Source organism: Scylla paramamosain, unplaced genomic scaffold (genome assembly GCF_035594125.1).
Source record: "Scylla paramamosain isolate STU-SP2022 unplaced genomic scaffold, ASM3559412v1 Contig56, whole genome shotgun sequence".
NCBI lineage: Eukaryota > Metazoa > Arthropoda > Malacostraca > Decapoda > Portunidae > Scylla > Scylla paramamosain.
This window is the reverse complement of record NW_026973721.1, coordinates 466,153-480,000: the sequence shown is the minus strand read 5'-3', so window position 1 is coordinate 480,000 and position 13,848 is coordinate 466,153. Positions and strand designations below refer to the sequence as shown.

Here is a 13,848-nt window from a genome sequence, read left to right as displayed (position 1 = left end):
ACACCCGCCCATCCATCCACCAGTCCCCTACCCACTAACTGACCCGGCACCCACCCACACTCACCCACCCCTCATCCCACTTCTACCCAGTTAAAAGACTGGATGTGGCTGAAGATCAAGTAAAGATGTCAAAGTGGTCGGTAATTAGGGAAAGGTGTACCAAGTGGCAATCAAAGGCCTCAACACCAGTTATACAGTTTTGTGACTCGTCTCTGATCGGCGCCACAGACACAGGGCAGTGAAGTGAGTGGGAGTGCATTGTTATCACCAGCACACCACATCACCATAATACCACACCATTATATCCTTGGCTCCCCGTGTCGCCCTGCCGAGCCCCGCCAAGCCCTGCCCTGCCCCGCCGCTGCTAAGGTAAGAATTTCCCGTCTATCACCGTCAACATTAACCATAATTTCCATGGTTTTACAGATGTTTCCAGGTGATATTTCGACTAGGATGTACAGGGGTAATGGAGGAGGAGGAGGTGGAGGGCAGAGAGGAACAGTGTGAGAGGGAGGGAAGAGGTGGAGAGGTACGGAGGAGAGACGAAAGAAAAAAACATTTCGGCCCAAAATCGACATCCTTTTCTTTTTTATTAATAGAGTTGGCATTGTTTTGATATTTGATTTAGTATTATAAAACTATAACAAGGACACCACAAGCAGATGACGCACCTGAAAGCGCGGCACACAGAGCGATACAACCTCAGCAGGATTCCCAGCGTGGTGCGAGGGACTAACAGTTAGCTCCCCTCTTAAGATTAACCTTACGCTTAGGTTTAAGCCTCCCCCAATCCCACTGTATATTTTCAGAGTAACAACTACCATATCATTAAACTGTGCTTTACTATTTTGTTTATCACCCACCGCACACCACCTACAGGCCCACCCGTCTCCTACCCACTAACCCATCCACTACTTACTCAATCACATCCACCCATCCACTCAGTCATTCACCCATATCCACATACCCACAGGCGTAACTCCATCTATCCACCGACTGACGCTCACACACACACACATCCACTTCCATTACCTCACCATCCAGCCACCCACTCAACCATATCCAGGACGCCCTGACCACCCTGAGTCTGCCCAGCTTGTCGGCCAGACACCGACAGACCCGGAGAAGTTTGGGAAGGGCCTGCTGCTCCACCTACGCCTACGCCAGATGCTGCCGCCCGACGCGCCTCGCTCGGTCCGTTCCACACGAAACCACAACCAGAAGACGCACCTGAAGGCGCCGCACAAAGAGCGATACCGCCTCAGCGCGATGCCCACCACGCTGTGAGTCACTAACAGTTAGTTCCTCTCTCTTACGTTTAGGTTTAAGCCTCCCCAAACCCACTGCATGTTTTCATTGTAACAACTGCCATACCAATAAGCCGTTTATCATTATAATCTTTTTATTACCCACCACGCACTACCTACAGGCTCACACACCCATCTACCCATCCGTCTGGTACCCACTAACCCACTTGACACTTACCCACACTCATCCACTCATCATCCCATTTCTACCCAGTTTAAAGTTTAGATGTTGCTGGAGATCAAGTAAAGATGTCTCAGTTTGATTTATAATTCGGAAAAATTGTACCAAGTGGCAGTCAAAGGCCTAAACACCTATTATACAATTTACAGTACTCCTCTCTCATCGGCGCCACACGCACACACACACACACACACAGGGCAGTGAAGTGAGTGGGAGTGCATTGTTATCACCACCACACTACACCATCATAATACCACACCATGATATCCTTGGCTCAGTGTTTCGCCCTGCCGTGCCACGCGAAGCCCTGCCCCGCCTCGCCGCTGACAAGGTAAGAATTTCCCGTCTCTCCCCATCAACATTAAGCATAATCTGCAGGGTTTTACAGATGTTTCCAGGTGATATTTAGACTCGGGTGTACAGGAGTAATAGAGGAGGAGGAGATGGAGGGGGAAGAGGAAGAATGCGAGAGGGAGGAAAGAGGTGGAGAGGTACGGAGGAGAGGCGAAAAAAAAAAAAAATAATAATTTCGGCCCAAAATAGACATCGTTTTCTTTTTTTTTTTTTTTATTAATAGAGTTGGCATTGTTTTGATATTTGATTTAGTATTATAAAACTATAACAAGTTACAATTTGCAACAAAATCTGCAGTAGCCGTTGTTGTTGTTTGTGGATAAACATAACACTCGGTATTGTATTATTTTTCATTTTTCTTTTTGGCACGCCTAGGATTGATTTAGTATCTAATTTAAGACTTAAAAAAATAAGAAATATATCACCAGTAATGATATCCAATAAAACCTTGTCTAACAGCTCGTATTTTCAAATTTGATGTGGATCAGCTGGCGGATTTAAAAAAAAAATTTCTTTTATAGGGTGAGGAATGTGTGTTTTCTTTACTTATCTGTAATCTGTAAAGTAAAATAAACTTTTGTATTCAGAATATGTAATATAATCTAGTCTGGCTGTGTTTTCCATTTCGATATAATGATTTTTTTTTGGCCCCGTTTGTAAAATTTCGTGGAAGTTTTCTGGAGTTTTCATTATTATTACTGAGTTCAGTAATCTTTTTATATTCTGGGTGTTCGTTAAAATATGTTAGCTGAAAAAAATATCATTAATTACGAAAAAACAGAGAGAGAGAGAGAGAGAGAGAGAGAGAGAGAGAGAGAGAGAGAGAGAGAGAGAGAGAGAGAGAGAGAGAATAGAGGAAAACCTAAAGACCAAAACACAATTATATAATTACATATCAATTACTAACGAAATGACAACAATAATAACGATAATAGTAATAATAATAATAACAATAATAATGATAATAATAATAATAATAATAATAATAATATTAATAATAATTAATAATACTACTAAGTTAAGGTAATTCAGTATAATTTTTTAAAAAAGGTAGTCGTAGAACACACAAGGGGGAATAATATTCAAGATTTAATTCTTACTAACAGGGAGGAAGCAGTCACGCAGGTAGAGGTTGGAGGACAGCTAGGTAACAGTGACCATAGGGAAATTAGGTACAATTTAGAATGGGAAGAAACTTTTAGAAGCAAAAACACTAGTAAAATACCTGACTTTAGGAGAGCAGATTTTGAAGAATTAAAAAGGTACCTCCAAGGAGTGGACTGGCAAAGGATGCAGGGTGAGGTCAGGTCAGGGACGGAGTTCAGAGAGATAAGGCAGGATGAGAGAGGTGAGGTGAGGCGTGAGGGTGTAGGACAAGAGGAGGGAAGATGTGTCCGGAAGGGGCGGAGCAAAGAGGAAGGGGGGAGTGTGAGTGTGTTGGAATGTCAGGTCATGCTGAAATGAGAGAGGTGAGGTCAAGGCGAGTAGAGGAGGGAGTGGAGAGGATGGTAGGGGCCGAGATGAGGGGATTAGGTGAAGTAAATGTAGATGAATTGTATAAACATTTCGTAAAGTTCATACAGGTCAGTTAGCAAATATCTCGTATTGAGCAGTAAGATCACAGAAAAATTACCCTAAATGGATGACTGCTGGGTAAAACATTATATAGGGCGGAAGAGAAGTATATACGATATATATATATATATATATATATATATATATATATATATATATATATATATATATATATATATATATATATATATATATATATATATATATATATATATAAGAAATTAAGGTCAGGTGATGAAGTTTTAAGGTCACAATATAATGGATTAGTTAGAACAGTCAGGAAGTTAACGAGGAAAGCAAAGGGCAATTATGAATTAAAGGTAGCCAGGCGAAGACGGACCAGGACGAAGAATAAGGATACTATAGGTCCATTAAAGGCAGCAGATGGGGAGCTGGTTAGTTCTGGGGAGGAGATTAGTAAGATTCTGAATGAGTATTTTTTAACTGTCTTCACGCAGCAAAACATGCAGGATATGCCAGATAGTGAACAGGTGTTTAGAGCAGATGATGAGAAGCTGACATATTTCCATAACTGAGGAGATAGTGGAACAGGAGATAGATAGGCTAAAAAAGTTCAAGTCACCAGGACCTGATGAAATATATCCCAGAGTACTTAAGGAATGTAAAGAGATTACTTTATTAGTGAGCCGTTAGTTTCTGCCTTTAGGAAATCACTTGAGTCGGGTGAGGTACCAGTAATGTGAAGGTAGGCTAATGTAGTACCCATCTCTAAGGAAGGAGATAAAACCTTAACTTCAGTTGTAGGTAAAATATTAGAGTCAATAATAGCAAGGAACATTAGGGAACATTTAGACAAACATGACTTGATAAATCAGTCACAGCATGGCTTCACGAAGGGGGAAGTCTTACCTGACAAACTTGTCAAGTTTTTACAGTAAAGTGTAGGAAGCAGCAGATAATGGTAATAGTTATGACATCTTATATCTGGTCTTTAGTAAAGCCTTTGACAAGGTACCCCATCAGAGGTTCCTGAGAGAGGTTAGGGCACACGGGATAGATGGGAGGGTGATAGGCTGGATAAGGTCATGGCTAAGCGACAGGCAACAGAGTTGTTTGTAATAAACGGCTCTAAATCCGAGTGGGGTGCCACAGGGATCATCAGTATTAGGGACATTGTTGTTTTTAATATAGTATACATCAATGACTTGGATAGTGGAATTAGTAGTGATGTTAGTAAATTTGCGGTTGACACAGATAGGTAAGATTAGGTCAGAATCGGATGCCATCGCCTTGCAGGCAGATTTACATAAGATTTAGGAGTTATATAGCTCTGAACTCCGTCTTGAGAAACAGGTGAAATAGGGTACTAGGATTCATTTTTAGGAGTGTTAAAAGTAGAAGGCCGGAAGTGATATTAAAGTTTTATACTTGGCGCTCGCTGGTCAGACCTCGTGTAGACTACGCTGTGATATAGGTCTCTATTAGATATATATAGATCAGTACAGAGGAGAATGACTAAAAGGATACAGGGGATGAGGAGTATTCCTTACGAGGCGAGATTGAAGCTGTGTTAAATTTACATTCTTTAGAAAGATGTATTTTATATAGATCAGTACAGAGGAGAATGACTAAAAGGATACAGGGGATGAGGAGTATTCATTACGAGGCGAGATTGAAGCTGTGTTAAATTTACATTCTTTAGAAAGATGTATTTTATATAGATCAGTACAGAGGAGAATGACTAAAAAGATACAGGGGATGAGGAGTATTCCTTACGAGGCGAGATTGAAGCTGTTAAATTTACATTCTTTAGAAAGATGTTAAGAGGGGACCTGATACTTTTATTAAAAAGTAAGTCTTTTTAAGTGGTATAAGCAAAATTGTTAGGATCAGCAACCAGGGTGGAGAACAAGAAATAATGGGTTCAAGCTTGAAAAATTTAGGTTTAGGTTTGGTTCTCAGAGTGGTAGATGAGTGGAACGGACTCGGTAAATCAAGTTTAACAACGTTAGTGCTACGACACTAGAGAGCTTTAAGAGAAGATTAGACAGGTTTATGGATGGATAGGGATAATAAATAGAAAATAGGTAGGTATATTTCATATAGGGACTGCCACGTGTAAGCCTGGTCGCTTCTTGCAGCTTCCCTTATTTCTTATGTTCTTATGTGTGTAGTCATGCACGTGGAGGCATCCCCACTAACTCACTCTGCTTCTTTCCACTTTGACCAAGAACGGTCTGAAGCAATCCACTCCAGCTGACGAGAATGGTGCCAGCATGGGGGTTACTCTCGGTCCTCAGGCAGGTGGTGTATGTGGAATCCAGTAAGTGTGACGTAACATGCTCCCATCCTGCGTGAACTGTCAAGTAAAGTCCTCATGCACTCTTGTAGAATCAATTTTGTGATATGATGATCTCTCTCCGTATGAGCATGGAAATGGGATACCGACTTGTAGCAGGCAACGGTGCGTGGTCCAGCCGTCCACATGGAGGACGGCTGGATCCACCCTCACCCATGAAGGGGTTCCACTCGACAGATCGAATGTTTCCTCTGTAGTTTTTTTTTCTTTGACTTTGACTTTAGGATGTTCATCTCCTCTTTGCACGTTGTGGTTTGAACAACTCTTAATATCACCATCTCAGCCTGTTTGATCTGAAATGATGCAGTTGGTAAGTGATAAAACATCTCCCATGTCCTCCCGCCTGTAGCATCGGGGAACTTGAAAGACCGTCAGTCCTGGTAACTCCTCCAGCCAAGCCAACCAACTAGGACCTGTGGTGATTTAGGAGGGGGTCATCCATCCTTCCTTATCGGCTGCACTCGTCCTGAAAGATCTTCGCCTTCGCCTTAATTGATCATCGCCTTCGCTTTAATCATTACAGGACTGACCAGTCCAAGAGGGTCATGAACGGAGCTGCTCACCCTCAGTACTCCCCTCACAGCTAGTTGATTGACTGATCCCTTTCCAGATCCCGTTTTGTAGCCAGTGCGTCCTTACTCAGATCTATTCTTATTCCTGTCTCTCTCTGTAGGACACAGTACTGTACTATGTCTCCTTATGGTTACTACTAACCCACTTAGCAGAAATCCTCTCTTTGTGAGCCAAAGATCGCGAGTAAATCTGGATGCCTTTTCGGTGGAGGGTACTGAAAGAAGTAAGTTGTCTACGTACAAGCCCCTCCATGTTCAGTAACTACTAGCTATGCCATATTCTTCCTCACAGTCGGTCAAAGTTCGTTGCAATGAGTAAGCAGCACAGGAGGGACTCCATACACACCCGAAAAGACATACCCGTCATTTGGTAGGCGCGCCGTACCCTCCTTAGGTTCCCATCTTTCCACCAAAGGAATCTCTTAAGGAGTCTCGGTGAAGAGGGGTGACGTCACGCCAGCTTGATGAGAAACATTGCCTTCACATCAGCCATCGCGGCAATCCGTTCACTTCGGAAACGCAGAAGGGCACCCACCAGTTTGCTATTTAGGTCAGGAACCTGCATCACTCAGTCTTTGAGGGAAACGTTGTTGTACTTCGCTGCGCAAACAAAGCCTTCACTTTCTCAGGTTTGTTTGGGTTCATGAGTGGATGGTGAGGCAGGCACCAGGTTACTCCTCGTGGTCCTTCACGTTCAGACGCTGGCATCGCTCTTTAACAGCAATTGTTCTCTCTCTCCTGCATATCGTCGTCTGAAGTCCGAATCCCTAGCGAGGCGTCGTCTGTCCCTTCAAGCGTTTCTGCGCCATCTCGTTGTTGTTGTTTGGCAGATCCGGTTCTTCATCTCAAAATGGTGTGGGTAATTCGTAATGGCCGGCTACCGCTCTGGTGGTAGATGTCCATAGTTGCAACACTTACTTGTCTTCCAGCAACATGCGAGTTCTCACCCGCTGAATGCCACGTGCCTCTTCACCCTCCCAGAGTTTTCGTACTAAAGACATCGCCGGGCATTCGCGGGCTATCCCCATCCTTGCGTCTTGGCTCCCTGATTCTGCTCGGTGCTTACAACCACTCCGTTGGGTTGGAGACACGAGATGGCATCTGGGAAGCGAGAGAGCAGCGAATAACTGAGAATTCGCGAGGAGAATTTTGTGAATAATTAATTACTACTGTAAATTACGCACCAAATAAAACTCCACCTCACTTCATATTATGGTTTTCACATTAAAGGCAACTTGAACTTAACCTGTTCCCCCTGCCTATTACCCTGCTATATTACGTTGCATACTACAAAGTTTTCAAGCTGAACTAACAAACCCATACTACTTATCCATACATACACTCTTGGTTTCTCCATCCGTTTGCTGATCAGCCCCGTCCTCTTTGCCTCTCCAGTCCCTACTAGTTAGTAAAGGAGGCGGCTTCTGATAAAGTGGTGAAGGTTAAACGTTTAAGATGGCAACCCACGAGGACGACACGGTGCGAACGTTGAAGACTGCTGGTCAGCAACATATTGAGCAATTAATTAATTATTTTCATCCACCTCAAACGTTCGCACCTTCCTGTCGTCCTCGTGGATTGCTTCTGTTTGCCGCAGAAGCAAGCGTCCCTCCTTCACCTCGCTAGGACCGAGAAAATAAGAGAGGACGGCTGGTCAGCAAACATTAACATGGAACGCGGCGTCCGCCGCTCTTCACCCAGGTTGCTCAGACAGACAGCGGAGGAGGACTGGAAGGGCAGCGACTCCCGGAACATGGACACCTCTAGGCGACGATCACAACACCGCTCACACGCCTGGCTGAGTAACAAGTCATGTTAGGCTGAGAAAACTAGCAATGATAGGGAAAGAGGTGGGGAAAGAAATCGATTTTAAATAAGTCTTTGGTAAGCAAGTGGCTGTGGTTCGTAAACACCGTTTGAGAGGACAGACTAGGTCCCAGGGGAGGAAAAGAGGGAGAGAGAAAAGAATGACGGTGTAAGTGCTCTGTACAGAGGATGGAAGGTGAAGTAGAGAATCGACAATACTGAGAGAGAGAGAGAGAGAGAGAGAGAGAGAGAGAGAGAGAGAGAGAGAGAGAGAGAGAGAGAGAGAGAGAGAGAGAGAGAGAGAGAGAGAGAGAATATTAACAAAAATAAACAATTTCCCTACATTCCCGCGTCTCCTCGGTGTATTTTCGGTGGAATTTAAAAGCAGCACGACCACGCCGCCGGTTGTGTTGCTGTGATGCTAGTAATGACTGGCGGGGAACACAAAGGAAGAACGAAAAGCAGGAAACGTGTTCTCTCTCTCTCTCTCTCTCTCTCTCTCTCTCTCTCTCTCTCTCTCTCTCTCTCTCTCTCTCTCTCTCTCTCTCTCTCTCTCTCTCTCTCTCTCTCAGTATTGTCGCTTCTCTGCTTCACCTTCCATCCTCTGTACAGAGCACTTACACCGTCATTCTTTTCTCTCTCCCTCTTCTCCTCCCCTGGGACCTAGTCTGTCCTCTCAAACAGTGTTTACGAACCACAGCCGCTTACCAATGACTTATTTAATCGACAATACCGAGAGAGAGAGAGAGAGAGAGAGAGAGAGAGAGAGAGAGAGAGAGAGAGAGAGAGAGACTGCAGTGATAAGAATCTTGAAAATTTGTTTTTTTCATTACGTAAAAATTATCATTCGATACTCTGAATTGAGTGAAAGAACGAAGGTCACAACTCAGAGTAAAGAAAATTTAAATTACCAGTAACGGTAATATGTGAAACTCAGTAAATGAGAAAGGAGACAGGGTGAGAAAGGAAACAGGGTTGCAAGGAAGCAATGGGAGGGAACCGAAGCCCATATTGCCCTAAAGAAAAATAGGCTGTCAGCACACATCACTTCCCATCATTAATCATCATTCCCTCACAACACGTCATATCCATTACTCCCATCACTAATCATCACGCCATTATCCAACCTCCCGTGACCTCCATCACTCCAGCACCCATCATTGACAATCACATTACCTCTGCTCCTCCACCACTGTCACTCTCACACCCCCCGCCACCTCCAGCACCATGCGTCAACCTTTTCTTCACTCACTGAATAATATCACCACCATCCTCATCTATCGCCACCTTTCTCCCCTCATCATCACAAGTCATTCACATTATTACCTTTACCGCATGTACAGGAAGCTTCAGACTTCCAACCAATCATATTTACGCCTCCTAATAAACTTGGAGTTGACATGGTAAGAGGCTAGAAATATTGGTGGAAATAGAGGTAAAGAAAGTGCGTTTCATTTTGAAGCCGACTGTACCTTGTGTGTATCACTGTACCATTCATTATCTCTCACTACCTTTGTGTAACCACCACCACATCAAGAAAACATTTCACCACTGCAGCCTGACATCACTACCACACCATAATATAACTAATGATCAGCAATATTTGTGGCTAAAACTGTAGGTTAATAATACTCAGCACTCCTTACTACCAAGGGACAGAACACCATCCAGTAGATATTCCTAATCCTAAATGACAGCTGCTAGAAAAGAGCCGTAGTGTGTGAGGAAATTAACATGATTATCGGAGCGAAAAAAAAAAAAAAAAACGGAGAGAAAAAGAAGACAGCAATAAGTCAATGAAAAAGGTAAAAAAAAAAAAAAAAAAAAAGTAAAACACAGCACACAGGTGAAAGTTTACTGAAAGATACCACGGCAAGGATGGAGATGGGGGGTGGTAGACTTGCAAGGGGAGAGAATAATAAATCTAGGCACAGGAATAGGGAAAGATTATATATAATGTCCACGGTTTTGCTGAAAATTGTCATTCTTTCGGAAAATTGCGATTATTTTTTCAAAAAAAAAAACATCGCTTGCGGAATAACGAATGAACTGCTACACATCACCTGTTACAGGATAAAAGACAGCAGCAGCAGTTGTGGCTGTAGGGTGCCAGGGTGCCATGACAGCGACGCATGTGGGAATGCAACGGCGAGGACTGCAATGAAGTTCGACAGGTAACAAAAAAAAATGGAACGTCAAAAGAGAAAACCAAAAATAGTAGAAAACAATAAGCAAATACACAATACTCGTCAAACACACACACACACACACACACACACACACACATTATTCTATCAGCATCTTGTTCTCTCTTCAAAGCCTTAAAAATTAAAACAACCTGGAGTGAAAAGAGAAGGGAAAATGGAGAAAAAGGTTGAAAAAAAACATGAAAGTCTGGTTGGAATCTGAAACCGAACAAAAAATGTACAAGAAATTTACACAATTATAAAATGCATAAATATGAAGGCTTTTAAATCTTTGTAAAGTTACAGTAACTCAAAAGAAAAGTGAGAGAGAGAGAGAGAGAGAGAGAGAGAGAGAGAGAGAGAGAGAGAGAGAGAGAGAGAGAGAGAGAGAGAGAGAGAGAGAAAAAAAATTTGGGATGCATGTCTTGAAACTCACCAATAAATAAAGCTGACGGGGAGAGGTGGCGGCGAGTGACGAGGGGCAGGACAAGGACCACCAAGACAAAAGAGAAAGGAATGATGAAGTAGTAAAAGAAAAAGAATGAGGAAGTAGTACGAGTATGTGAGGTATCGTCCCTAGCTATCGCCTGACAAGCCAATTTCCGCTTTGCACTCCGATGCCAAGGATTCTTAACTTTTTCACTGCTATTTGGCACACTGAGACATCTCTTCTTGTTTGACAGCCGCCTCCAAACATTATACTGGGTAGAAATTACAGAACATACTCTTTAATCCCCTCGTTTCTTGTACACGCTCACAGATATTTCATACATTGTTTCTAGTGCTGTGAATTGTTGTATGTTGCAGTGAAAATTAATTGATAAGCGAGCAGTTACTGATCTCCCTGAACAAGAGAACGAGGTGAGGTGTGTGAAAAATCTCAGTCATACATATAGAGGCGATCATGAAGAGGGAGCAGATATATTCTCCCTGACCTCCTCCTACATGGAAAACAGGATGAGATGAGTGGTTTAAGAAAAATCCCAAGCTTACTCACTGATCAGGATGCCATGAACTCTACGCTTTTCCTGAGGTGTATACATATATAGCTCGCTTTGGTCTAACACGTGATCTCCAAGACCGTGGTGGTGAACATTACACGCAGATATTGTTTTCTCGGTATCCTGCTCTCTTGCTTTAACGCTTTAAAATTTATTCAAGAAAAATAAATGGAAGCTGAGAGATAGGAAATGGGGACAAGAAAAGCATGAGAAAAAAAAAATCACGTAATTAAACGATATTTTTAGATAATTTATTCCAAAACAAGAGAGAGAGAGAGAGAGAGAGAGAGAGAGAGAGAGAGAGAGAGAGAGAGAGAGAGAGAGAGAGAGAGAGAGAGAGAGAGAGAGTGGTGAAAGTGTGGTGAAAAGAAAGAGAAAGGGGAAGCGAAAGACGACAGCCTAAACGAGCGGTGAGGAATACAGGAGAAAAAGAGGGGGAAAAAAAACCCTTTAGGACGCAAGGCTCACCAATAAAGTTGACGCAGCATCAACAGGGAAGGTGGTGGCGTGTGGTGAGGTGGCGAGGAGCTGGACGAGGACCATCACGACTGAAAAGCAAAAGGATGAAGAAGTAAAAGGAGACGACGATATGTGTAAGTTCATGCAGAAAAGGAAGCAGAAAACTCAGGGACAAGAAAAGGTGGAGGCTGACAAAGAGGACGTGGATAACAAGAGAAAATGTTAAGACTGCAACGACGCGCTCCCCGTCACCCACCACCATTCCCACCCCCCTAACACACACACACACACACACACACACACACACACACACACAACCACATTCCTTCACTAAATACTGTCCCCACCCCACCACACACAAGTCTTCTGTCCACTAGCCAGAACACACACACACACACACACACACACACACATTTCTTCTCACCACTGCAACGCACGCAAGCATACGACTCACAAACCGAGTCTCTTGAAACTAGAAGTGAAGCAGGAATAAAAGCGGAAGACGAGAATAACAAAGCGTTGAGGAATGGAAAGATGAACAGGCAATCTGTAAAGGGGGAGAAAGCAACATCAACAAAGATTTACTGAATCTCTAAAGTTTGCCTCCAGTGACTTACGGTGAAATTAGGAACTTTTGTGTGTGCTTTCGAACACTCACCCACTTTCCAATTGGTCTTAAAATCATGGTTTCCAGGAAAATCTATGAAAAATGTACGAGTATATAGTGCAAGAATTTAAAAATAGCAACAGAAATCAACGGACTGTTCCATTGCCTTAGAATACAAGATGAACAAGACAACAACACAAGTGCAGAGGCAACCGAGAAATTGTGGCTGGATGGTTGAAGTGCATAAAAGAAGGGAACAAACGAATGAGGACAGCAGTTTACACGAGGAAAGAGAATGAAACACGAACAAGGAGCGAGAGAAGGATGAAGCGCATCAAGTGTTAACCAAACAAAACTTAATATCACGTAAAGTTTATAATCTCTTAAAATCCTGTTTCTTAAGAACCGCTGATAACACTAAACAATATATACACGAGCGAGCAAATGTGGCTATTGAATTTTAATACAACTTGCGATGAGAGCTGTAAAACTCATCCCCGACACACACACACACAAAATAAATAAATAAATAAAATAAAATAAATAATAATAATAATAATAAAATAAAAATAATATATGTAGATAAATAAATATGCAAATAATATATGTAGATAAATAAATATGCAAACTATTTAATAATAAAACAGCGAGGTCACAACCCCTCGGGTTACATCCCGTACCTACTTGCTGCTAGGTGAACAGGGACTAGACATTAAGAGGCTCGCCCATTTGCCTCGTCGCTCCCGGGATTCGAACCCAGGCCTTCTTGGTTGTGAGCCGAGCGTGCTAACAACCACTACACTACGCGGCGTGTGTGTGTGTGTGTGTGTGTGATACAAGGAAGAATAGAAAAATACGAGAAAAATTAAGAAAATCCAAATAAAATGTGGAAGAGGAAAATACACACGTACAAACACACAAAATAAACAAAATAGAATAAGAAATAATAATGTGAATAAAAAGCACGAGAAGAAAAGAAAAGAGAAAACAGACGACAAAATATTGCAACGAAGGAAAAAAAAAAGTCACCGTACAAGAGCGAGTAGCAGTACACTAGGCGGAGGAAGAGAAAGGGGAAGAACAGAAAACGGGAAGGAGAGGGATACTGCAGAAACCCGCTCGCCACGCCACACGTCGTCGTCGTCGTCGTCGTCGCCGCCGCCGCCGCCGCTCACCACAGCCACACGCACTGCCAACTTTCATGTCTCCTTGTTCCGGTTTCCTGTTACAAACCAAAGAAATTTGTGTAATCTATTGCTTAATTTTCTGTGTTAACAAGAACTATACCAAATGTTTGAATAAGGATCGCAAGAGTTGAAGCTCCTATTATTGTATTTGGTAAACAGGTGGTATACGTATCACAACCATCTAAAAGCGTTCATTCGTTATTGTTGTTGTTCCGTAATCCTCGTCAATAACAAATAACTGACTGCCTAATTATTTCAAGGACTTGAAAACTTGCACTGAGGCAGCAATGGAG

General features: G+C 42.7%; 1 long non-coding RNA gene across 2 annotated transcripts; it reads right to left on the bottom strand.

Moving 5' to 3' along the window:
* Nucleotides 1-5,457: 5,457 nt before the first annotated feature.
* LOC135098328 (uncharacterized) lies at nt 5,458-12,409 on the bottom strand. 2 transcript variants are annotated; one of them, XR_010266823.1, is made up of 4 exons: nt 11,771-12,409; nt 10,179-10,270; nt 7,650-8,103; nt 5,458-7,410 (listed from the first exon to the last, which is right to left on the bottom strand). It is a non-coding gene; the product is annotated as an uncharacterized LOC135098328 (long non-coding RNA). The 2 variants fall into 2 exon arrangements; XR_010266824.1 differs by lacking the exon at nt 5,458-7,410 and having other exon boundaries at nt 7,418-8,107.
* Between the last annotated feature and the right edge of the window lie 1,439 nt (nt 12,410-13,848).